Source organism: Panthera tigris, chromosome A3, assembly GCF_018350195.1.
Source record: "Panthera tigris isolate Pti1 chromosome A3, P.tigris_Pti1_mat1.1, whole genome shotgun sequence".
Lineage (NCBI taxonomy): Eukaryota > Metazoa > Chordata > Mammalia > Carnivora > Felidae > Panthera > Panthera tigris.
The window spans coordinates 5969188-5993413 of NC_056662.1; the positions used below are offsets into that span (position 1 = coordinate 5969188).

The following is a 24226-nucleotide window of genomic DNA, read 5'->3' on the forward strand; positions in this document are numbered from 1 at the left end:
GGACATTTAACCTCAGATAATAATCAGGGAACGAAAATGCTATTTTAAAAGAGGGAGGGTCTCTTTGAGTGGTCGGGATCTCTCTTCTCCTTTCTCTTTTTATTGCCCTGAATTTCCAACAGGAACATACTATTCTTACAAAGGGTAGATGTAGTATTCATTTTATTTTCTGGGGAAAGAAGGGAATTTACGTGAAATGAAGTAACATAAAAGCAACACAACTTCAGAGAAGGAAGAAATTAGCAGGGGCGGGGGGGAATGGCAGGCATCCATGGATTGATTCTGGCGCCACGGCCATGGTCATAACCCCGAGCTCCTGAAAGATATTAAGATACAAAGTGCACAGAACGAAACGCCAACTAGAAGAAAAGATTAACCTTCTCAGATCTTCAAAAGCACAAAAACAAGAGTTTGTTTGTTTCTTGCTAAAGAAGTTCCCCTTTTCCCACCTCCCCCTGCTATAGTCTGAAACCAGAACGAGCTGCAATAATTCTCAAGGTGTCCTAGCATTCTGCTAACCTCTTCCCAAAGTCCATTTTCCTGTCTGGATTTTTTTTTTTAATATGCAATTTATTGTCAAATTGGTTTCCATACAACACCCAGTGCTCATCCCAACAGGTGCCCTCCTCGACGCCCCTCACCCACCCACCCCTCCCTCCCACCCCCCATCAACCCTCAGTTTGTTCTCAGTTTTTAAGAGTCTCTTATGCTTTGGCCCCTCCCTCTCTAACCTCTTTTTTTTTTTTTTTTTCGCCTCACTGGTCTTCACCTGGGTGCTTGGCTGTGGCCTACCTCCCACAAAAAGCCACCTCCAGGCCCCTGACGTGCTCCTGTACCGAAGATGCACACGACCGGCACGTCCTTAGTCGTATCTCATGGCAACATTCTGATGAAGGGACATTCTTCTTATCCCCATTTTATAGAATGGGAAACTGAGGCTCAGAGGAATAAAGGAACCGGTATACACTCCCCCGGCCAGGAAGTGATGGAGCCAATATTCGGATGTCGGTCTATGATCTTCGAAACCTTTACGGAATCTGGCAGGTGATAGCAGAGCCCTGGGCTGAGCGAGAGCCCCCGGGAGGCATTTAGCTGGAAACCAGGTAAAAACTCTGATGCCAGGAGGCAAGGGGGGTGCCCCCGGCAGGTGAGAAGGGCTCAGCAGGAGAAGGGGATAGAACATACCTCTTCTCCCGGCCGGGGTTGGCCGAGCAAGAAAGCTATAAATCAAGTGATTGCAACACGGTTGCTGTCTGAAACACAGCCCGGTAATAAACAACCGGTCGGAGATTTTTCTGTTTCTTCTTCTTCTGAAACTGATCCATTCAGTATGAGTCACTTCGTCGAGGCTGAGGCCATTCCCCTGGAAGTGATGGTACACTGAGTAATCTTATCAATGGGCACATCTCGAAGGTGACTCCCAGCCTCCAGAAGATTCCAAGGAACCTCGTCATCACCCAACCAGCCCGGGCTCCAGGGGGTCCGAATTCAGCGGTCGTGGTAGGACTGGCAGGTGAAACACAATACAGACCTGTACTGAAAAAGTATTTGTTGTTTTGTCTGAAATTCAAATTTAACTGGCCTCCTGTCCCGTATTTTCCCTGCAACCTTGCCCGTATATCATTCTTGGTTTTGCGCAAAAGTAACACACGCCTAGCAAACCTCAAATCTCTAGAAGACGGACCTCCAAAACTGAATCTTGACCCTGTCAAGGTCTTGCCTAAAATACTAACCAGTTCCGGGGCACCTGGATGGCTCGGTTGGTTAAGCGTCCAACTGTTGATCTCAGCTCACATCGTGATTTCACGGTTTGTGAGTTCAAGCCCTGCTTCGGGCTCTGTACTGACACACAGCCTGGAGCCTTCTTGGGATCCTTTCTCTCTCTCTCTCTCTCTCTCTCTCTCTCTCTCTCTCTCATGCCCATCCCCCACCTGTGCATGTGAGCTCTCTCTTTCTCAAAATAAATCAGCCTTAAGAAAAAATACTAGCCATTCCCCATCACTCATAGCAATGGTTTACAAACTCTGAGTATGCATCAGATACCCTGGAGGGCTGTGGATCCCACTGCCATTTTTCTATTCGGTAAGTCTCGGGTGGGACCCCCAGAATTTGCATTTTTTTTCTAATTTTTTTTGTAATGTTAATTTATTTTTGAGACAGAGAGAGACAGAGCATGAATGGGGGAGGGTCAGAGAGAGGGAGACACAGAATCTGAAACGGGCTCTCCAGGCTCTGAGCTGTTAGCACAGAGCCCGACGTGGGGTTCGAACTCACAGACCGCGAGATCATGACCTGAGCTGAAGTCGGCCGCTTAACTGACTGAGCCACCCAGGCACCCCCAGAATTTGCATTTCTAACAAGTCCCAAGATGCTTGTCCTGGGTCCATACTTTGAGATCTGTGTTCTTAGGGTACAGACCAGCCCTCCAACATTCTCCACAGCCATTCCCTACATGCCCCTCACAGTCAAGCTCCCGCCAACCCCTCACAACTCCTCCTCGCTCACCTGGCTCCCTGACCTCCCTGCAGTTCCTCAAGAGAACTCGTCTCTAGTCCCCACAGGGCCTTTGCACATGCTGTTCCCGGCCCTGCCCTTTGCCCCACCCCATCCCTTTTACTCTAGGAGGGGAAGTATTATAATTACTCCCATTTTACAAACGTAGAAGAAACTGAGCTTTGGAGGCTGAGTCAAACTGATAATAAGAGGTAGAATCAGGGACTTAAAAATCTCATCTGCGTGTTTCTTTTCTGCCTCACCACTACCTCCCCAGACTGGACGTATTACCTTCTATTTTGAGCCTTTCTTGAAGGTTGGTTTTTGTAAGATTGTTGCTTGAAAGCCACACAGTTGCCCTCAAACCCAATCCCGTGAGATTTCGTACTTTGGGATTTGGGAAACACGTTTAAGGTCATTCTTTGACACCCTTCAATCCCCTCTCGATGTCTCCGTGTCTGTCTGAACTCCAGTGCTGGCCCCCCCATTCCCAACTCCCCCGCCCCCCCCCACTCCTGAAGCCTACAGTGTTCTGACACTTAACGTTGCCGTAGCAACTGAACGCTTGTTGCCTGAATCCCTCCCTATTGGTAGGATGACATCAACTTCCTGCCTTCTTCTAGAAAATAATTTCAGCTCCTGGCGTCCACCAGTGAAGTGGGGCCAGGACTTGGGTCCAGTGGGTGAATGGGACCCAGGTTGTTGAGTGGGGAAGGCCAAGAGGCTTATTCGGTGCCCATGCTCCTCTTCTGTGGATTTCCCTGGTTCTCAGAAACTGTGGTGTTACCCTCCTGGTTTCCAATCGATTCATTCATTCATTCATTCATTCTTTCGGCAAAAAATGTATCGAGTATCTATCATGTATTTCACTCTGTGCTAATTGTTGGGGACACACTGACCCTGTCTCATTCCTCATGGTAGGCCGCGCCTGGTGGGGAATAAATTCTGATGAGCCACGTGGGCAACAACACTGTAAATGCACTGATGGTGTGTGATAGGCAAGAAGTGGGTGCAGTCCCCTAAGAGGGGGATTTGACCCAGGTGGGGCACTTGAGGAGGGCTCCACTAAGGAAGTGAAGGTTGAGTCAGGCGGTGAATGCCCTCCGGTAGATGGGACTGCCGCACAGGAAGGGGCAGTTTCCTTAGAAGGCACAAATGAAGATGTCAGCCAGGGATGAAATCTCATCTGAACACTCTGCTGGGGAAGGATCCACCTCAAGGCTCACGCAGTGTTTGTTGACAGGATTCAGTCCCTCGTGGGTTGTTGGGCTGAGCTCATCAGATGCCTTCTGGGTGTTGGCTGGAAAGCGCCCTCACTGGCCCATCGTGGCAGCTGGCTTTCCCAAGGTCCACAAGGTGAGAGGGCCATGGAGAGAGTCTGTGGTCACAATTTTTGTAACCTGATCTCAGAAGCGACATCCCATCACCTTTGCGGTGGGTCTGACGTGTGTCGCCAGGCCAGCCCACACTCACAAGGAGGCGCTCACACAAGACGTGAGTACCAGGAGGTGGGGGCCATTGGGTGCCATCTTGGAATCTGTCTTCCACGCGGAAGGAAGCATAAGAGACTCACGCGAGCCGATGAGTGAGCAAGAGAATTCCAGAAAGTCATAAGTGAGGGAATAAGAGTGCAGCACCCATCAAATGACAGAGGGATAAATGACCCATGAGGACAGGACCGGTCACTCTGGCCTGTACCACTAGTTTTCCGCCTGGGCCCCAGGACTCTATGGTACTGAGTAAACACTTACGAACGTAGCTGTTTGTCTGGATGTGGATATCCTAAGTAACCACGAGGCAGGGGCCAAGTCTCGCTTTCTGCTTCCAGACCAAGATCCCATCTACCGAAATGCTCCACTGAATGGGTGTATTTCCTGTTTGGGGTTTTTCTCATTTATTTTTATTTTCCTAAAAGCCACTAACTGAGTTTTCTTACTTCTGGGTTGGGTATTTAGTGGTTGCTTGGGTTCACGTCTTTTGGGGAATTAACAAGAAAGTTTCCAGGAATACAGTTTCAGGACATTTTTCCCCCCTTTCCCTGAGCAAAGGCACCCACATTCATCTCCAGAGAGACACAAGCACCCTTTCATGGAAACGGAAAGATCAGGAGGTTATTGAATAAGCTCTCAACTGCCCGCTGCTTCCCCATTTTTTTTGTAGCCCGGAAAACAGGACCAGAGTTGGACTCTTTGAAAGCATTTGCTGTTACCCATTCCCCTCCGGCCCCGAACTGTCCCCGGGAGCCAAGTGGCTCATAGCGGTGAGAGGACAGACCGAGGGTCTTGGGGCTTGGCTCCGATGCTCCTGTAGCTGGTGTTCTCCGGCAAGAAAGGCAAGTGCGGACAGAGAAGAAACAAGCAAGCCAAGTGAACATGTCACAGTACAAGTCAAACCCAGAGAGCCCGCCCCTCCCCCCCCATAGCCCGGGTGCCATTCACTTCCACTGGTAGTTACCTTTCCAGGCTGTCCTCTTGTGTACATCCTTACTGCCACTTCCCTGGCCCAGATTTCCCACCTCCAGCACTAGGGGGACCTTTGGGCAGGATACTTCTCTGTGGTGGGGGCTGTCCTGGGCATTGCGAGATATTTAACACTTCCCTGCCTTCTAGAAGGCACGTGCAGTGCCCTCCCCCACAATCTGGCAACCGCCAATGTCTTCAGATATTGCCAAATGTCCCTTGGCGGGGGGGTTGGGGAGGGGAGCAGACCAGGGGCCTGGGGAGCAAAGGCACCCCTCCTTGAGGAGTGTTAGCTTAGTCCAAGAGCTTGCCTGCCCTGCCCGGACTCCCCCAGCCCATCCCGGCTTCCTCCACGGCCACCTAAGTGCTTTGCCCACGTAGGCACTCAACACCTTGATGGCATGACTGGAGGACAGTGCCTGCATCCTCAGGGTCTAGGACAATGTCGTAGGTGCTCAATAAATACTTGCAGGATGGTGACAAGTTCCTGTGGGAGGGACCCAGCTCTGTGGCTTGCAGCCAGATTCAGGTGCTTTTGTTTCTCCTGTGTTTGAGCCGGAGAAACCAGTGTTCGGGATGGTTAAGAGACTCCTTCCGGGACCTTCCACAGGCAGACCTGGAATTCTGACACAGGCACGTCTGACCTCAAAGCAAACGTGGACTCAAAGAAGTTTTCCTGAAAGACCGCCCGAGATCCCATGTAAAGCAGGAACAAAGTCTATAGAAAGTGATCAAATCACATCAGGTTCTTTCCTCCGCCACCTTGAGGGACAGGTGACAAGTGTCCTCCTCCCTCTGGGTCTTGGTTGCCCCCTTTCAAACATGCAGAGGCTATGGTGCTCTCTCTCGAAGCATCCCCGGAGCTCGAAAATGCCCAGATTCCGGTTCCCGCTGCCGCCAGGGGTAGCCAGGGCCGCACCCGGCCTGGGCCACCGTGGATGACGACCGGGAGGCACTTCTGCCTTCGCCAGGGAGGCGGGACCCTCACCGCTGACTGCGCTCCGTGCACATTTGGTTTCAATTCTCCCAACGCTTTTGCACATGTTGCTGTCGTGATGAGATAAAATCAAGCAAATGTAAACGGAGAGCCAAGAGAGCCTGGGAAAACTCCAAAGGAAAAAGACAGCTTGCGGCTGTTGGAACCACCCCTGGGTCTCCCAGGGGGCGTGGGGGGTGTACCTGGGGCCGATGGGTGAGCCGGGCTCCCCCGTGACCGCCCAGGGTCGGGGCCGGCAAGGGGTGGCCCTTCTGAACCCAGCCACTGTTTCCCAGCCCAGAGACCCCAGAGGGCTTGGGGATCCAGGGGCCCCGGGTATTTTCTAAGAGGCGGGAAGGGCTGCACAAACCCCCTTACTGGTTAGCACCCAGCAGGGCCGCGCGCTCAGATGCAGCCTGGGGACTGGGGCAGGAACTGGGCAGGGACTGGGCAGGGACCGGGGACAGGCCAGATCTCCCAAGTTCTCAAACAAACCCAGGAATTTACATTCTTGTGTGAAGCCTTCTAGTTCTTAAATGTCAGGACGCCACCAGGGGCCAAACCAAATGCACCGGCTGATCCCATCGGGTCTGTGAGCCTCCAGGCTGCCGCCCGGCCGTTACCACTACTGTGACCTTCTCAGATCGACCCTTTGCTCGGGGACATACATGTATTTGTCATGTAACGAGGGACTACCTCGGACCAGATTGAGACCTAAGGGAGCGGCAGATCTTCGTCCGCTCAGTCCCATAAACGGCCCTGCAAGTATTCTGGGTACAACTGTCGTCTTCCCTTTACAGATGGGGAAACTGAGGCACAGCACGCCCTTCAGTAACGTACAACCCCTGAACAAGCAGTTCCTCCCCTCTGAGCCCCCGTTGACTCAGCTCAGTGAGTCCTTGGTCAATGGAAATCATAGTTCCAGACATGGGGGGTCTTGGGGGCGAAATGAGAGGCCAGGGGCGGCCAGTGCCGTGTGCCCACGTAGCTCACGTGTTCATGGCCTCCAGCACCAGACATCTGTCCTGGGTTGAGCTGAGGTCCCTCCCCAAATTCACCTGTTGAAATCCTAACGTCAGCCCCCCAGATGGGACCTCCTTTGGAAATAGGGTTGTTGCGGATGTAATTCGTTCCGTGAAGCGGCCGTCACGGCCGCGGACGGTGGAAGCCTCATCCAGTGGGACTGGTGTCCTTCTAGAAAGGGGGGAGTTGGACACAGGAGGACGCCTGGTGAAGGCAGGAGTGATGTCGCCACAAGCAAGGAACGGCGGGAAGCTGGGAGGGAGGCCTGGAGCCACTCCTTCCCTAGCTCCTTCATGGCCGAGCCCGGCCCTGCCGGCACTTGATCTCGGACTCGGCAGCCCCCAGAGCCGGGAGACAACAGACGCCTGTCGCCAGAGCCACTCAGTCCTTTGTTACAGCAGCTCCAAGAAACTCAGAGATCATTCCGCGACTCCACTCCCATCCGTCACAGTTCCATCGCTCCTGCTGGTGTGTTAAAATACAAACATTGGGGGGCGCCTGGGTGGCTCGGTCGGTTAAGCATCCGACTTTGGCTCAGGTCACGATCTCGCGGTCCGTGGGTTCGAGCCCCGCGTCGGGCTCTGTGCTGACGGCTCAGAGCCTGGAGCCTGTTTTGGATTCTGTGTCTCCCTCTCTCTGACCCTCCCCCGTTCATGCTCTGTCTCTCTCTGTGTCAAAAATAAATAAACGTTAAAAAAAATTAAAAAAAAATACAAACATTGGTTTTCTATTCTTTTTTTTTTTTTCAAGTTTATTAGAGTACCTGCTCTCTAAAGCACAGTGCTGGACGCCGGGGTGGGGCAAAGGTGTGCCTCCCGCATTCAAAAAGTCTGCCTCCGTGGTACCCGGAACAGGGGGAGGGAGCATTTTGGGGTGAGGGGCTCTCTCTCATTGTCTTCTGGGTGTGGTGTAGACCAGGGGTTCCCAGCCAGGGAGATTTTGCTCCTTCCCCCCGTCCTCCCCCTCTTCATCTTCCTCCTCCTCCCCTCCCCCTCCCTTCCCCCTCTCCCCCTCCTCCTCCCCCTCTTCCTTTTCCTCCTCCTCCGTGCCCCCCTCCTCCTCCCCCTCCTCTCCCTCCTCCTCCTCCTTCCCAGGGAGCATTTATCAATATCTGGAGCCATGTGGGTTGTTACAACTGGAGGCAGGGTGCTCCCTGGGTAGAGACCAAGGGTGCTTTCAAACATCGTGCAGTGCGCTGCACGGGCCCCACCACGGAGGATGGCCCGGCCCCCGTGTCAACAGCATCACAGCTGAGAAACTCTGCTGCAGGCACACAGGGCTGAGGACGCTGCTGTGCCCCTGGCCTGACCTTGGCCCGGCCCTACCCCACTCCGAGCCCCGGACCCCTCAGCCGTACGTTGGGCCGGCCGCTCGTGAGTCACCTGAGGGCTCCATGACACCTCGGGTCCTGGCCCTGAGCCTGACGCAGAGCAGGAGCTCCGCGGACACCCCTTCTTTCCACTTGTCCCTTCTCAGCGGGGACGCTGCGGCGAAGGAGCCTGCTTTTACGTACCTGCTTCCCTCAAACAGAACGCTTTATGTGAAGATAAAACGTGTCCCATAAATTCTGATTAAACGTATCTTAAAAGAGCTCTAACTGTTGTATGTCCTTGATTCTAGGATGCCGTCGGTTGTAACACAGATCCCAACTTAACAAGAGCTTTTCGGAAGGAAGCCCCCGGGTGGCTCAGTCACTGAAGCGTCCGACTCTTGACTTCGGCTCAGGTCATGATCTCACGGTTCACGGGCACGAGCCCCTCGTCAGGTCGTACGCTGACAGCACGGAGGCTGCAGCGGCCCCAGGCAGCACTGGCAAATCCGGGAACTTCTAGCGGACTCTTCCGGCTCCTCCTTTTGAAGAGCAAGGGAACCTTCCCCAGAAGCCCTCAAGCAGTTCATCGGTCAGAACTAGGTAAGTACGCGTGGCTAGGGCGATGGCTGGCCAAAAGAATGGGGTCATGGTTGGCTTAGAACAGTTGGGACAGACTCTCGAGCTGGGGACGTGATCACCTTCCCAAAGTGTGGTTCCTGGACAAGCTAAGGGGTATTAAAGTGATAAGGGGAGTATCGGGTTGAGTAGGCAGCCGCCGGTATGTGCTCGATAAATATTGGTCGGATAAATGATTCACAGTCCGGTCTCAGCTTTCACTGTGAAGCATCAGGAATCAGTGTCTGCTGAGGGGGATGCAGGGTGGGGAGCAAGTCAGCCATCCCCCCCAAAGACCTCCAAATTAGGTGAAAATCCATGAAGGGGTAATACACAAACAGAACATGTAGATGGAGGGAGGGAGGGAGGGGTGGATGGTTGGATGGACGAATGGACAGGTGAATGGATGGAGGGATTTACGAAATGGAACTAAACTGATAAACAGAGAGAAACAGAAGCTGAGCGGCGATCTATCTATCTATCTATCTATAGCAGGATATAGAAGGATATAGAAGGATGTGGAGAGATCTCTTTTTAGGCATGCATAATCCATTAAGGCAAAAGATAATGCACCTTGCATATGGTGCCACTCAAATTCGTTCCCCGAGAAGGTCACCCAAAGACTTTCTTTGCAGAAAATTGGTAATCCCATTGCGATTTCCTGGTTAAAGGAAAGGTTAGCCAAACACTCAGAGAAATGGGCCCTTTCACAGAGAGGCAGCGCTCTGAAAGACATTCTTTTCTTCTCTCGTCGCTCAGGTAACTTCTGGAAAGGGTCTACCTTGGTGCAATTTAGAAATAAAGCACGACCATTTCTTTACTCACTGTCTCCACTGTCACTGTCCCCTGTAGCTGGCTGGGTCTGTCCACACCCAGAGGGGGACCCCACTCTCAGGAAAGGGAACGAGGTGGTCTCCAAGACTTTGCCTCACCTGATCGTGCTGAGTTGCTGGCTTGTAGTGGAAATCTGTCACCAGCTGCCCCTCGTCTATCCCTTGCTGCTTCTAGAAAAGAGTGCGGCCAGTACCCTTGGGTTGCCCTTCCCCGCTTCTTAGCTCATTGCTTTGAGGGTAATTTGAGAGTTCTGTCATTGGTCCAGAGTCACCCAAGCACCCAGGGAGTCGAATGAGAGTCTAACGCATGTAGAGATGTTTGCAGAAGCGAACAGTTCTCGCTTCCACTGGACGGTGATGAGGGTGCGACAGCAGAACGTCTGCAGCCATTTTGTAAACCGAGATCCCGGCTGCTCTAAGAAAACAGACACCCAGGACGCACCAGCCATTGTTGAGCTTCTGCAAGTTTTCTGGTACTTGCGATCTGGAGCAGACACCGTTGGTTATTCAGTGACCATTCACACTCCCCTGTCTCATCTGCCCCTCAGGAGAGGCAACCCCGACCCAGCTCAGGAGTGACTCTGCTCAGTCTAAGCCAGTTGTCTAAACCCCATTCCTTTCAGCAGCGATCTCCTCGGGCACAGGCATTCGACACCATTCTGGCCAGCAAAGCGTGACAGGGAGGCTGCCTGAAGGCTCCTGGGACACCTTCTGTTGCTCTTAAAAGCAGACATGTCACGAGCTGCAGCCTCACCGGGCCTCTGGGGGTCACGGCGTCGGGAAGAGACGCCCAGTAGGCCTGCAGCCATCCAGGAGCGTGACGGGAGCCGGCCCATCCCCACCTGTTCTATGATAGTTTCTTCCCCGAGACCTTTGCGCACACGGGCAGGAGCCTCCCCGATCTGCCTTCCAGCCTCAATCGGGGTCGGCCTGGGGCAAACCGAGCCTTAAACAGCCTTCTCTTCTCCTGCCTCAAGCTGTATTGAAAACCATTTTAATCGTCTAAGAAACCCATGATCACTGTGGATCAGGCCCGTCAGAACGTCCCCGGATGACGGAAACGTCTGGCATTTCCAACACCAGAACCACTTGCCACGGTGGCAACTAAGCCCTGGAAATGTGACCCGCGCAGATCACAGTTAACATCCGAACCCCCACAGCTGGCCGGTTGCTACCGCATCGGGCAACACGGAAAGAGAACAATTCGATGACACACGTAAGCACGAAGGGGAAAACACAAGTCAGCCCCGATTCTATCCCCAAGGCACAACCGATACGGAACTCTTGGATTGTATCCTCGTGTGTTTTATTCTGTCTGTCGATCCACGACTGAATTTCTTGCAGAAACAGACGACGTTTCCAACTTGTCCACTACATCTATGGTGAGCATCTTCCCAGCTCGGCTGATACGTTTCTGAGGAACACAGAGCAGGTGTTAGGAGCGGCAGATTTGGAAGCAGACAGACGGGGATTCGTGTCCTCGGACTGACAGACGGGCTGCGTGACCCTGAAAGAGTTAAGGAATCTCTCTGCACCTCAGTCTGCTCATCTGCATATGGGGCTATAGGTCTCACCTTCACCACCGCGCGGCTGGGCACATTAAATAGAATAAAGCCTATACAGCCTGTTTCGGATTCTGTGTCTCCCTCTCTCTGCCCCTCCCCCATTCATGCTCTGTCTCTCTCTGTCTCAAAAATAAATAAACGTTAAAAAAAATTAAAAAAAAATACAAACATTGGTTTTCTATTCTTTTTTTTTCTTCAAGTTTATTAGAGCACCTGCTTGGCATGGTGACCAGACATCGGCGTACTGGCCATTTGTACGGGTTTCACGACATCATGTTTTGTGGCTGCATAGCATCTCGTTACACGGCTGGGACTTGATTCTCTTATTCAAACTTTTGCTATCTGACACCTGGGCTTTTGTTTTTCAATAAACAATGCAGTGGGGTGCCTGGGGGGCTCAGTCGGTTAAGCGTCCGACTTCAGCTCAGGTCACGATCTCACGGTCCGTGAGTTCGAGCCCCGCGTCGGGCTCTGTGCTGATGCCTCAGAGCCTGGAGCCTGCTTCCGATTCTGTCTCCCTCTCTCTCTGCCCCTCCCCCGCTTGTGCTCTGTCTCTCTCTCTATCAAAAATAAATAAAACATTAATAAAATAATAATAAATAAACAAGGCAGCAACAAAAGCCCTTGTGCCAAAAACTGGAATAGGAAGTCGCGTCTGGGGTCTGCCTTCTGCCGCCATAGAAGAAACTGGGAATTGGCCGAGAGACTGTCGGGCTGAGCCACACCAGACCCCCAGCCCCGTGCAGCTTTCCTCTCCTCGAGAGAATTTAGTCCAAGAGATCTTTTTCTTTTCATTCCTGCTAGGTCAACCGCAGCTCCAGCCGTCAGAGACAGCATGGGCAAAACCAACGCTCGCATGTGTGTTTATGTTTGGATTTTCTTCTGTGACTCACTGTGGGCTAGAGGTCGTCAGACCAATACGACGCACTCCTCGGAGAGAGGAAAAGCAAGTAACCGGAGAGGCTCCCTCCAGGAACAGTCCTTGGGGCTTTGGAACCTGCGATAGGACTGGATCCTTTGGTACGACTCTTAGAGATCATATTAAAAAAAATGTCTTTGTGGCAAAATACACACAAATACAACAAATAAAATTTGCCGTTTAATTCAGGGTCATCGATTAAAGTTGCGACGTTGTGCAACCGTCACCACTGACGATTTTCAAAACCTTTTCATCACCCCAAACAGACGCTCCGTGCCCAGGAAGCAATAAATCCCCTTCTTCTCCTCCCCCAGCCATTACTAACTGGAATCCCCCTTTCCTCTCTATAAATTTGCCTGCTGTAGATGTTTCCTATCAGCGGGATCGTACAACGTTGGTCCTTTGTGTCTGGTTTATTTCATTCGGCATAATGGTTTCAGAATCCGGGTGCATTGTGTCAAAACTTCTCCCTGTTAACGGCTAAATAATACTCGATGTATACACCGTATTTTGCTCCTTCGTTCATCTGTTGATGGATGAACTGTTTCTACCTTTCGGCTACCGTGAGTAGTGCTGCAACGAATATTGATGTAGAGGTGTTTGTTTGAGCCCCTGCTTTCGGGGGTGGGGGCACATATCTACCTAGAACTGCTGGGTCATATGGTCACTCATACGCTTAACTTCTTGAGGAAATGCCAAACTGGTTTCCGCAGTGGCTGCACCATTTCACGTTCCTAGCAGCAATGTCTCAAAGTCCCTGTTCCTTCCCATCCTCATCAACACTTGTCGTCTTTCTCTCTAAAGGCTTATTATTATCGTCATCTTAGTGGGATGAAATGGTGTCTCATTTTGGTTTCGATCTGCATTTCCCTAATGACTAACGACATTGACACTATTTTCAGGTACCTCCTGGCCCTTTGTACATCCTCTTTGGAGACGTGTCTATTACGTCCTTCGCCCATTTTCTAATCGGCTTTTTTGTTATTGGGTTGTCGGAAGTCTTTATATAGTCTGGGTATAAAACCCTCACCAGATACTTGCTTTGCAAATATTTTCTCCCACGGTGTACCCTGTTTCGGTTCCTTGATATTGTCCCTTGATGCACAAAACTTTTCGATTTTGGTAAATCCAATTTACCTATTTTTATTTTGTTCTTCATGCCTTTGGTATCGCACCTAAGACTCCATTGCTGAATCCAAGGTTGAAGGTCATTCTAAATAACTAATGATCGCTTGTCTCTCAAGCTCTATTGTAAATTTCCTGTGAACCAAGGTGGCGAGTCTCCTGGTCTACCCGGGGGACTGGGTTGACTGGTAAGTAGGTAGACAAGTAAATCTAATCGTATCTATTTATTTATCTAGCCAGTTTAGCAAACTCTTCTCTTCTCCATCGCTGGTCACTGCCCTCTGGTCTTAGGGACCGTTCCCGAGATTCAGGATGGCCAATGGCCCTCCATTAGGTCCAAGGGGTTGCCATGGAACCCAAGCTGGTCCAATGAGACCTTCTCTGGGACTGATAGGCACTTGCTGGGAGAACAAAATCTGTTGGCATTGGAGCAGGCAAGCTGGAACTGTGGGCAGCCGTGTTCTTCACTGAAGGAAGTCCCTCTTGCTGGAGGCAAGAATGAGGCAGAGACGCACAGCAGGTCGAGACCGGCAGAGATGGAGATAGGAGGCTGGAGGGAGAGTTACGGGGCGGGGAACCCCCTGCTCCCTCCCAAGGGCCCCGATTCCTTCAGCTTGTCCTTGTACCTCGTGAGCGGGTCCCAGGGCCCCTCCAGTGACACAAGCCAGTCCGGTCCCTTTCTCCTGCAGCTCTTTAAGGGTGGATTTTGACCACTCGCAACTGGAACCACCCTCATGGATCCCCCTCTTTTGGATGCATCAACAACTGAATACATATCAGTTCCTGGCTCCCGTGTTTACTTTTCCCAACCCTCCGCCCACATCCCTCTCTCAAACTCCGGTTGCACGACACCTCCTCCCTGGAGCCCACCTGCTCCCTCCGCTCCCCCCAGCCTCCGAGGCAGCGTGGGCCGATTCCTCCCGTGGACCCTCATGTTAGCCACGACACCGCAGACATGTACCATTCTGCTCACGTGTCTCTCCCCTCTGGACCGTGGGCTTTCGGTGGACAGCCGCCGTGTCCCCACGGCAGGATCTCCAGCATCTAAGCCGGGGTCAGCGCGTCAGGGGAACCTCACTAGCTCCCAGCAGAACGTCTGAACTGGGGCTCGCAGGCAGACAGACAGACCAACCCTGGGCCCCACCGCTTACTTGCCCCGTGAACTCTGAGCAGGTGAAAACAGGTTGATGATCACGGCAACTCCTTCCCAAGGCTGCGTGAGGTTTAGTGAGTGTTTTCGGAAGAAAGGGCGCACGGAGATCCCTCCCTGGAGGGACAGTGGCCAGCGGAGGTGAAAACACAGGATCCGACCTCAACGCAGATCTCAGCCCTGCATGTTAGGCATCAGCTGTGTGACCCTATTCAAGTTAGCTACCTGCTCTGTGCCTCAATTTCCTCCTCTCTACAATACGGACCAATAATTGTGTCTGTCTCCTCGGGTCTGGTGAAGAGCAACGAGACGGCACAGGAGGAGGTGGGTCAACGGCAAGCTCATGGCCTCTCGCCTGCAGAGACCCCCCCACCCCCAAAACCGCCCAAGGTGCTGGGCTGGGGCCCTGCAATGGCTTCGCATGGGCGCGTTTTTGTAAAATCTGCAGAAGTTCAATGATCTCATTGTGATCTGTTCCAGCCACAAAGCTGCACTCTGAGTGTCCTCTCCTCACTTCCCTGCGTCAGGTGGATACTTACCGGATGCACTGAGTTTGAGATTGGCAAGCTCGGGCTGCATGGTCCAGGGTCAGGATAGGACGAGGGAAGCCGGCACCTTGGGTGCAGAACGGAAAGAGGCATTGGCAGGACCCTGAGAGTGAACAACCTCCAAGGTCCAACACGCCTCACCCTACCTTCCTCCCTCCTTCCATTTTCTTTCTTTTTATTACATCAAGAAATAGAGTCACCAGCGAGGAAACGTCTCAGAAGCCCTACTGTCACTCTCCTGCCTCCGCTAAGTCCTGCCTGAGTCCAAGTTTACTAGAAGGGCCAGAAAGGAAAAGAGGGGGGAAAAAAAAGGCCACTTTTCATCGCCTCTAAATGGCTGCGTTTAGCACGTATATAATTGCAGCCGCCTTCAAATAAAGAAATCACTTAGTGCTCTCCAAGAAATCCCAAGAATCTTAATACTCCCAGCTCACCAGGCAATCTGAGTTAAAGAAGAAAAAAAAAAATCAGGAGAAATCCAAAACTTTCACGTGAAGTTTTAGTTTGACTTGAAACATTTAATTTATTTAAAAATAGAAATGTAAATGCAATCCGTATGTTTTCCTCCCCGTCAGGAGCTCTGTCTTCTGCTCTGACTGACTCATTAACAAATTAACATGTTGTGATCGTGCTGTGAAAAGTTACAGCATAATTGTTACAGCCCCGGTCCTGAGGGTCTGGAGCTATGCTTCCCAAACTCTTTTATGGAGTACAAATTAGATGCTTTTCATATATGCTATCTACTTTTAATTAAAATTTGCCCTGAAGCTATCCTTCACAGCTTTGAAGTTGCTAGAGTTTTGTCATCTTGGGATGCTGAACGTTTGCGGTTGATAATGTCAAAATCTGTACCCATGGAAACCGCTTCCTGACTGCTTCTGCCCGGGACAAGCTCAAATCTGCTGGAGTTTTGATTTCAACGTGGTCCAAGAATTGTTGTCTGTTGAGAGAAGGGGTCTTCCTCTGTGGGCAAAGTTGGTATTTGGAGATGGTAACTGGAGAATGATTAGCAGAGGTCTCTGACGTCGGCGATGCTGGCACGATCTTCAAATGTTTGCATTTTCATCTGTCTCTAGTAGAAAGAAAATCATCCTGATCCCGCGTTCTATTGAAATGACCCAAGGGGACCTAGAAATTTGGAGAAACGAAGAAAACCACCTTCCCCAAGGCGATACGATTGTACCTGAGCTCAGCCCCGTCACCAACGCATGCTGGGAAGATTTTTTTTTTTTTTTTAAAGTAAGCACGTTTTAAAAGTTGTGGGCAAAATGTCATCAAGTCCTGAAGTTCTTGAGGTGGTTACAGGGAAAGCGTTGCTAAGCCAGAGCAAATGTTGAGGGTTCCCTTGGGAGCCTTGGGAAATGCCTTGGGAATCTTTTGGGGTCACACTCCCCACCCCCACTTCTCAGGGGGGGATGATACCATGCCGGGATCCTCGTATGAAGCATTAAGTCGTGGTATGGACCTAACTGCTCCCAGATAAGGCACCCCGAGACCAAGGCGGAGATCATACAGGCCAGCTTGGCTGGAGGCCGTGTTTCTGCTCTGGACGGGGGTCGTGGTGTGGCAACAGCACTTCCTGTGCCTTTCTGGGAGATTTTATAGGCCTTCACGATGACCCCTGAAGGCATCTGATGGAAAGTTCTCTAAGGGCAGTGAACACTGTCGTCCTTATTGTGCGCACCTGTGAGTGACTCTGAGGCCACAACCACATGCTGTAATTAAGAGGGTAAAGTGAGTTTCAAAGAGCTCGCTGGGTGGTGACTGCTCACCAGGACAACCATGGAAATCCTCAAACAGCTGGCCCCACGGAGACATCATATTCATTCATTCACTCATTCGATCATTCATTCTACACAATCTTGTGGCTTCCCCATGTCTCTTCTTCCGTTAGCCAGAGTCAGCCTCTGTTGCTTGCACCCACAGGACTCTGACCGCGTCCCACCCACGGCCCCAGTGACAGTCCGCCCCCCCCCCCAAAGCTAGAACCCACTCCGGATCGAGAGAGGCTTGTGCGTAGGAGTATGTGTGACGACGGCCTCCATTCTTTGTGGACGCACATCATCTATCCAGCATCCTTCCTTTGGGAAAACACGTCTCTTCCGGTTGGTGTGGTCGAGGTGGACGGAAGTCAAGCGGCAGGAGAATTGTAACCCTTGCGGTCAGACTCCAAAGCCCCGAATTCTGCACCCGCCTCTGTGTCGCCACCGCTGGCCAGATTGTGACGTGGCTGGCCAAGCTCTCCATTTCTGCAACTTGGATATGTCTCCTCCAGGAGGCGTTTGAGACAAGCTGGGTCTCTGAGCATCACAAACACCTGGACAGGCCCAGTGAGCCCACATCTTCCCTCCCCCCGAGGTCCCGGAGCATCTGGTTCTGTGGTTCGGATTGGCTCCTTCCCTCAGGGCTATGGCATCAGAACCAGGGCCTCCTTCTCGTTGGCTGAACTACTCCTGAGAGGGGTGAGGCGAGCGGCTATTGGTGACACGCTTCATACTACTTACTGTGGGAGAGTCATTTACTGAGACTAGAGATCAACGCGGTTGGGGATTCCAGACCCATACGGCGTTTTCCTCTGAGCCGTGGTTGGTGCGAAACCGTATCACCCTCAACATCTGATACGTCAACACGATGAGATCTTTGCTTCTTTTTTTCAAGGGGACAGGAGTAAAAGAACACTTCGATACGCAAGTCCTATTGGTTGCCTATGGATGCCATAACAAATCGCCACAAATTGGGCGAGTCAGAACAACAGAAATTTATTTTCTTACAGTTCTGAAAGCCAGAAGTCCAAAGTCAAGGTTTTGGGAGAGCCACACTGCCTCTGAAGGCTCTCGAGGAGAATATTCTGCTTCTTCCAGCCCCTGATGGCCCTGGGCGTCTTCCTCTCTTTGGAGATCCCCAACTGCACACGGCCTTCTCCTCCGCGTCCCACCGGGTGTCCTTTCTGTCGCTCATAAGAACATTCTCATTAGGCTTAGAGCCCGCTCGAATCTGGTATGATCTCTTCTCAATCTTAATCATGTCTGCAAAGCTCCCGTTTCCAAATAAAGTCATGTTTTGAGGTTCCAGGTGAACGTGGATTTTGGAGGGGCGCTGCCAACCCACCACACGAGGGGGTGCTCTCTTGACCTTTTCTCATCTCCAAAGATGAGGTGATCACGATCGGACCTCTAAGAGCTGCTTCCTCCCTTCCCACAGAACTCAGCACACAATGATTCTTAGGATCGGTGGGGATCTGGTGGCTTCCCTGCTCTGAAAGAAAGGTGGGAATTAGAAGGGTTGTTCTCCCTCAGCTAAGTGATCGATTGTGTAGAACAGGGGTCCGCCAACACCGCCCCAGGGCCAGGAGCCTATTTTGATGAATAAAGTTTTATTGGAACAGAACCTCGTTCGTTCATTGACGTATCACCTACAGCCGCTTTCATGCTGGGTGAGTTGAATGGTTGAAACTGAAACTGTGTGGCCTGAGAGCTTAAAATATTTGCTGTCTGACCCTTTCCAGAAAGTTTTCCCAACCCCTGATGTAGAAAAGGAAAAAAAACAAAAACAAAAACAAACCAAAACACAACTGAGTCCACCAGATGTCCGATTTTTTTTTCTCGGATAGGGAATCGGGAATTAGGAAAATCCCTCAATAAATGTGCAGAGGTGTGGCGGCGAGAGCCCAGAGGCAGTGTTCGAAAAAGACCAGACACGAGGTAGCTTTACACCAGCCATGGGGACGGAGGAAGGGAGACAGGACAGGAGGTGAGAAGCCGGGAGAAATGGCAACGAAGCTTTTTACGAGAAAAGCTTTGATTTAACTGCTTTTTTTTATTTATTTATTTATTTTATTTTTTTAAAAAAATTTTTTCTTCAACGTTTTTTATTTATTTTTGGGACAGAGAGAGACAGAACGTGAGCGGGGGAGGGGCAGAGAGAGAGGGAGACACAGAATCGGAAACAGGCTCCAGGCTCCGAGCCATCAGCCCAGAGCCTGACGCGGGGCTCGAACTCACAGACCGCGAGATCGTGACCTGGCTGAAGTCGGACGCTTAACCGACTGCGCCACCCAGGCGCCCCTGATTTAACTGCTTGTATCAGGGCCATGTTAGCCTCCCACGTCTTCCTGAGCCTTCAGTAAAAAGTGCTGCGACGCAGAGTGTGGCTTTATCGTTGGAAACCGGGGAAATGGCGGAGTTTCCCAGGCTGGACTCAGCACCGGAAGGACCCCGGGGGAGCAGAGTGTTCGGGCTTCCCCAGGACGCCAGGGAGGTCTGGGGAGACACGGGGCCCCCGGTCCCCACGAGCAGGAGGCTCTGCTAACACCGGGCTGAGAAGAGACGTCCCGCCTGCCCCTCCTGGGCCTCCCTTTGCAGGCTTCCCGCAGAAGCCATCGCCCCCACCTGTCCCCTGAGATCACTCGGCCTCGTGGCTGCCGCCAGCTCTGGGCCCGGCTCCCCCCGCTGGGCCTGCTCCCTGGGAAGACGTCCCCCGCCCAGGCTGATGTTCCAGGGCAGGTCTGGGGAAGGCTGGGAGTGTCCTTGACCGTGGAGCTCAGACATCTCGCTGCGCAGGTGTTTTCCCCTCCCGGGAAGGGTGAGCGGTGGGGGCTGGAGACAGGCTGGGACTTGGAGGCAGGGGGCCTGGGCTTGAGCCCCGGCTCTGCTACCCGCCCGCCGGGTGACGTTGGGCAAGTCCCTGCGCCTCTCTGAGACGCAGCCCATCCGTCGTCCCCCGCTTTACGCAGTCCGTGCGTGTGTCTCATGAGAACAGGTCCAAACCATGGCGTGCATTTCTTGCGACTCTTACGAGAGTTGGCGGGCTCCCGGGCAAGAGCGAAGGGCCTGTGTAGGCCGAGGCTGGGGAACCCCTGTCAGGGCTGGGGGGGGGCGCAGTTGTCCCCCTCCCTGAATGTCCTCTGTCCTGCCAGCAGGCCTGACCCCCCCCCCCGCCCCAGAGTGTTCTGTGTGTCCCTCACCCATCTCCCCCAAGAAGGAAGGGACATCGAAGCCGACTGGGCTCAGGTAGCTGTTGCTAAAACTTCTGAAGGGAGATTTTAGTTTTTAGAAATGTGAAACCGTGCACATGCCATGCGTTTATAATATGGCAGGGGGAGGGGCGGGAACGCTAAATAAAAAGCACCCAGAGGGGCAGTCGAGCATCCAACTCTCGGTTTCAGCTCAGGTTATGATCTCACGGTTTCGGGAGTTCAAGCCCCGCGTCGGGCTCTGTGCTGGCAGCTGGGAGCCCGCTTGGGATCCTCTCTCTCTCCCCCTCTCTCTGCCCCTCCCCCACTCACTCCGTCTCTGTCTCTCTCAAAATAAATAAACTGAAAAAAAAAAAAAAAAGCATCCAAAAAGTCATGTACCTCTTCCACGGACTTGCAAGCTCATTCTTTCCTCCCTGATTCCAGACGCCGTCTCCCCCACCTGCCCGGTATTTGTGGGTCACCCCACATGCACGTTAGGCATAAAGGTCAAACGTCCTCTCCTTGGAGAGCCCTGGGCGAACTTCCAGATCGCGTGGGTCCCCTGCACCCCCTCGACACCCCACGAATCTCTCTGCTTTATTTCCTCCAAAGCCAGGCTCACAGAGAGAAGTCAGCCGGCCACCCCCTGTCTCCCCGGGGGGACTGTCCGCTCCACGAGGGGGGCTCGTGGCTTGCTCGGTGGCCGCGTTGGGCCCGGGCCTTGGCACCTAGGAGGGCTCCGTCAACACTCGTCGAACGCATGAAGGGTCCATCGGGCCATCTGCCACATGGGGGTCCCCATTTCTCAGCGGCTCGACTCGGAGCACAAAGTTGCAATCTGGTTGCTGCCTCCTGGGTTGTTTTTGAGGCTTTCCGTAAGGAAAATCTGATCCGTACGTTTCTGGCTCGTCTGTCCCTTTCCTCCCTCGGCCGTGGTTCTTGGGGAGACAGCCCCTCACGTGCGAATGTTTGCCTCGGAGAAAGAACACCAGCACCTCTAACTAACAGTGAATGTGGGTAAGCCCCCCAACGTCAATTGTCGTCACACCTGGGCTCCCAGGAGGTCAAGAGCGAACGCCCTGGGGGCCTCACCCGATTGCCCGCATCCATCGCCCCCCAGCCCCTGGCGGTGGGGAAGGCAGCTCCCCCCCCCCCGCCGAGCTGGGAGGCCCTCTTCAGGGGGGACCACGGCCACCGACCTGAAAGCTGGCGAGGAGGGGGAGCCCTCAAGACTGTCACTCGGCCGAGAGATAAATATTTCACAAGGGACGCTTAAAAGGAAGGGGGCAGGAGGTAGGCTGCCCCCCCCACCGCTCCCCTCCAACTTTCATGTCCCCTACCCTGTAATTAGCGGTGTCGACATTTGAATGACACACGTCTTTAAAGTGTGCGGCCAGCGCGAACATGTTGGTTCTTTGGGACCACGCTGTGAATCAGTAATTATGCCTTCCAGTCCCTTCTCTCCCTGGATGCTGCTCTGTAAGTGGGCGAGTCTGCAGGGAGGAGAAAGGACTGTTAGAGAAATTCTCGCTGTCAACCGCCTTCGCCGAGCGGAGAACGTAAGGACACTCGGGGAACTTCCCGGTTTTCTCCCGCATGGAATGATGTGGCAGTCTGTAGAACTCGCCAGCAATGGAGGCTCTGGATAAGGCAGAGACAACCACACTGCTAGATATCCCACGGAGTTGGAAGAGATCAATAATAATAATCCCTGACATTCATCCAGGCTTACATGAATCCCGACGAATTACAGGCTCTAAACTGAACGATCTTCGGGATAGAAACTAAGCCGATGGTTTAAATGTGATTTCCCATTTCTTCTTCCCAAAAGGCTTATGAGATGGGCACAGTTATTATCTCTGTGTTTTTTAAATAAAGGATTAGTTCTTTTTTTAAATTTATTGACAGAGAGAGAGAGAGAGAGCACACACGTGTGCGGGCTGAGGAGGGCCAGAGGGAGAGAGAGAGACAGAGAGACAGAGAGACAGAGAGACAGAGACAGAGACAGAGAGAGACAGAGACAGAGAGAGAACCCTAAGCAGGCCCCATGCTCAGCAAAGAGCCCCATGTGGGGCTCGATCTCACAACCATGAGTCACAACCTGAGCCAAAATCAAGAGTCGGTCGCTTAACCGACCGAGCCACATAAGCGTCCCTATCTCTGTTTCATAGTCGAAACCAACTGAGCCAAATTGCCAGGAATTGTTAGATTTGGGGGCTCTTTAAAGAAAGAGAGAGGAAAACCCAATTTCCTTCTTACGGTTGTCTGATGCGGCCATTCCTAAAATCTGGAATTTCACTCCAGTAAAACTTCAAAAAAAAAAAAAAATGCATGGGTTGATTAGGATTGCCGACTCTTGCCTTTGCCAGGTATGAGCATTTATGGAAAAAAGTGGCTGATATCATTTCATGAAAGACATTTTTGCAAAAAAACACATAAGAAAATCTCAGAAGACATCAATCACATTCTGCACTATAAAATACTCACTCTGGTATCTCTTTCTTCCTTTCTTTCTTTCTTTCTTTCTTTCCCTTCTTCTTTCTTTCTTTCCTTTCTTCTTTCTTTTCTTTCTTTCTTTCTTTCTTTCTTTCCTTCTTTCTTTCCCTCCCTCCCCTTTCTTTTTCTTTCTTTCTTTCTTTCTTTCTTTCTTTCTTTCTTCTTTCTTTCCTTTTCTTTTTTCCCTTCTTTCTTTTCTTTCTTTCTTTCTTTCTTTCCCTCTTTCTCTTTTTTCTTTTCTTTTCTTTCTTTCTCTTCTTTCTTTCTTTTTCTTCCTTCCTTCCTTCCTCTCTCGCTCCCTCTTGCCCTCCCTCCCTTCCTTTCTTTCCTTTTCTTTCTCGTTTTGCCAAGGGCCAGTGAACATTCCATCCCAGGCTCACCCTAATTTGAAGACTTGCACTCAGGAGTGCTGATCCTTAGTGCTGGTTCTCAGCCAGGGTGAGAGTGGGCAGCGATTTTGTCCCCAAGGGGACATTTGGTGATGCCCGGAAACATTTTTTTATTTTGCAACCTTGGAGACCTCGGGGAGGTTGGCTACAGGCGTCTAGTAGGTGGGGGCCAGGACGCTGCTAACATCCTACAGGGCACAGGTCGGGCCCCGGCACAGACAAGTACCCTGTTCCCCACGCGGGTAGCGCTGAGTTGAGAAGCAGGTGAGTGGAGCCCTGAGGGACGGCCGGGGAGGAGCCCAACACTCCACGGATGCGCCGGAGGGACAACGGAAGCTGTGCTCAGAGAAAGATGAGCGTGCCCTGCCTTGCACATCCCCCGGCGAGGTCAGGGGAGACCCTTGCCCGTTAACTTGCTGCGGGGTGAATTACTTTCCAATCGTCTGGGAAGTCCCACAAGTAGCCCAGCAACACGAACTCGGCGCCAGACTTTTCTGGGGCTGATTTGATTTCTTCTTGCCGCTTTGGTCTCCCGCTGGGCCACCCGGCCCTACCTCCCTAGTTTGACCGTCTCTGTGACGTGGGGCTGAGCCGTTGTCCGTGGCCAGGCCAAGTTGTCTCGGTCTGCCGCACACAGTGCTGGGTCCACACCCCGGCAAAGGACATCAAACGGATCTGTGAACCGCGGTTGTGATGGGAACTAATTAGCATTTCATAACACTCAACAGGGGAGAAAAAGCAGCGACACTTTAGAGCAAATAAAACCCACTTGCAAATTTAATATTTTTCTGACAAGTTAGTCCCTAACCATTACCTCCCCCCGTCTCGTGTAATTTATTCCTTCAACTACTATTTGTCAAGGTTCCAGTCTTCGCCAGGCTTCGCTCACTGGGAATCCGCTGGTCAAAAGCTGCAGTGACATCGAGGTCTGGGTCCTCCCTGATGGTGGCCCACGCCCGAGTCAGGCCCGTCACCTGTGTTTGCACAACACACAAGCTAAGGAAGGGTTCCGATTCAGCGGAAAGCCGTCAGGTGAAACCAGGCAGTTACGATTGCAAGAGACGCTTTGCGCCCTGAGCACTTAGCTCACGTGAGTGAGCTTTCGAGGTCCGATGAACTGTACCGCTCTGGTTTGTGTGACTTTAAGAATCTGGCCTGCCTTGGGGCGCCTGTGTGGCTCAGTCAGTTAAGCGGCCGACTTCGGCTCAGGTCATGATCTCGCGGTCCGTGAGTTCGAGCCCCGCGTCAGGCTCTGTGCTGACAGCTCAGAGCCTGGAGCCTGTTTCAGATTCTGTGTCTCCCTCTCTCTCTGACCCTCCCCTGTTCATGCTCTGTCTCTCCCTGTCTCAAAAATAAATTAAAAAACGTT

At 52.1% G+C, this 24226-nt stretch overlaps 1 long non-coding RNA gene across 1 annotated transcript; it reads right to left on the bottom strand.

The window, feature by feature from the left end:
* Positions 1-243: 243 nt before the first annotated feature.
* LOC122236936 lies at positions 244-2955 on the bottom strand. The gene is made up of 3 exons (XR_006215112.1): positions 2785-2955; positions 1186-1536; positions 244-316 (listed from the first exon to the last, which is right to left on the bottom strand). It is a non-coding gene; the product is annotated as an uncharacterized LOC122236936 (long non-coding RNA).
* Between the last annotated feature and the right edge of the window lie 21271 nt (positions 2956-24226).